At 32.9% G+C, this 2,500-nt stretch overlaps 1 protein-coding gene across 1 annotated transcript in view; it reads right to left on the bottom strand.

Annotated features, from left to right (window-relative positions):
- LOC307007071 (zinc finger E-box-binding homeobox protein zag-1) overlaps positions 1–2,500 on the bottom strand; it is a 45,941-nt gene that overhangs the window by 22,932 nt on the left and 20,509 nt on the right. The gene's annotated exons all lie outside the window — the stretch shown is intronic.

The raw sequence follows: 2,500 nt of genomic DNA, 5'->3' as shown, positions 1-2,500 counted from the left end.
TCATGAAAATATGTTTTCCATTATTTCATTAATACATATATTAAAATATATATTAATATATGTATATTTAAGTGAGAGACAAGAAGGGGAAAACAACTATTTGATATATATATTCTATAGATATATAGGTGCATTATTTGTTAAACAATCATTATATAAATATCACACACACACACACCCACACACACACCCACACACACACTCTCTCACACACACACACACACACACACACACACACACACACACACACACTATAAAGCTAAATAATAACGGCAAAAAATACTTTTCTTACATTGTATTTTTGTCTTGTTTCCAAATTCTTACATCAAAAAGCATTTAGTAAATGACATAAGAAATTTTATCTTGTTTTCTAAAAAAATAAAAATAAAAAAGCTCACTTCATTTGAAAGTGCAAAAGTTAACTTTGACCTTTTTTTTTTTTTTTTTAAAGAAAACAAGATACAATTTCTTGATTTACTTTTACTTGATTTAAGAATTGTTTTATATTTGGACTGTAATGAGCATTTTTCGCAGTGTATGAGAATAATAGATCATCTGATGAGGTTCATATTGAGATGTTTGATATTTAATTGCAGACTTTGATATTTTTTAGACATTATTGAGACACGTGTGAGATCACTGGGGGCTTTTCATCATAGGACACAAAAAGCGGATAAGCAAATGCGTTCTCCATTTAATATTTGTTTTAAAGAAACAATTGAGATATTAAAAAGACATATTTGTTGTGATTGAGATTTTGGGAGTGTGTGTGTGAAGCTCTTCTATAACACGTGTTTGTGTGATATAGAGATCATTGAGATCTCAAACAAGCTCTTATTTACCCAGAAACCAATGTTTCAGATCTCAATATAATGCATGATGTCTTCTGATTCTGTTATTATTTCTCCTCTGGGATTTAACATCTGAAACCAAACTGAGTCTTCAGTAAAAGAAGATTGAATCAGTCCTCGAGGAAAACTGCAGTAGAGACAGTGACACACACACACACACACACACACACACACACACACACACACACACACACACACACACACACACAGTGTTTTTCTGTGATTATAGACGCTTCATGCACAGTTTCTCTCTTAAAGCCACACAGACTAATACCCAGATCAATCAAATGTCAAAAGGTCTTGTAAATGTGATTCATCAGATCAAGGGTGCACACACACACAGACACATACACACACACACACACACAGACACATACACACACACACACACACACACACACACACACACACACACACACACAGACACACATGCTGCAATCTCTTCTCTTCACAACGTCTGAAGTGTGTTTGAATCAGGAGAACACAATCACATTAACTACCAATCACTAACTATCCACAAACAACACAACTAAAGTTTTAACAGTTCCATCTTCTTGATTTTAAAGTGTGTATAAGCATCTTTTTTTTTTTTTTTTTTTTTTTTTTTTACAATAAATGAACTTTTGATATTTTAACTGTTAAAATGCAAGTTAATTATACAAAAATAAATAGCAGTTAAAACCCCAAAAATATTTTTCTGAAGTGTTTGTGCATTGTTCATTACAATAAATTACCATTTCGATTGTATATTTAAGCAGTTAAAACTTTTATAACTTCTTAAATATAAAATATAAACTGTAATTAACTTGCATTTTAACTGCTAAAATATCACATTTTAGTATCAAAGTGTCATTTATTGTAAAAAAGCAAAAAAAAAAATGCATATATATACACACTTTAAACGTAGTTACACGTAATAGCACTTAAAACAGTTATTTTAGCAGTAAAAAAATGTTTTTGTTTACAATAAATACATTTTATATCTTTTGTGATGATATTCAGACATATAGACAAGTTTCTAAACATTTTTTTAGCGGCTGTTGTAAACAATATATCTTGAAACATAGTTAGTTCACACAGTAATTGACAGAAAATTAATTGTAAAATCTGTTTGGGTTTAGTTTTAACATTAAGTTTCTTTTTTTTCCCTTAAAAATATCTACTGGAAATGAAGACAGAATATTAATTTTATTCTACTTGGACATTTTCTGGTATGCAAATGCACATTTAATTGGTTATGCATGATCACATGAGGCCATAGATTACAGTAGATTACAGTAAAGCTCCTCTGTGTTGCTCGTCCCTGATCTAGTGCACTAAAGAAGTGAAGTAAGAAGCTTGCTCAGTTTGAGCTTCAGAGAATGCAAACCGCTCTCCATCAGGGTTGGCCCCGCTGATTCACACACTTCAGGGTTTCCCGTAAACGGCACGGGAAGAAACGCACGAGTCTAACGCAGAGAACGGCAGACTGCAAAGGTGTGACTTAGCAAAAACCAAACACAAAAAACACAGAAACCGGAGGAGAAAACATGCAGTGAGGAAAGTGCTTGCATGCAGACGAGAGATTGGTGTGACACGTGTGTGTGTGTGTGTGTGTGAGACGCGAGACCCCTGACTCAGATGGTGAGAGATATTCAAACGAGAGCGTT

This window comes from Phoxinus phoxinus, assembly GCF_949152265.1.
Source record: "Phoxinus phoxinus genome assembly, chromosome: 11".
NCBI lineage: Eukaryota > Metazoa > Chordata > Actinopteri > Cypriniformes > Leuciscidae > Phoxinus > Phoxinus phoxinus.
This window is presented reverse-complemented; position numbering and strand designations above follow the sequence as displayed.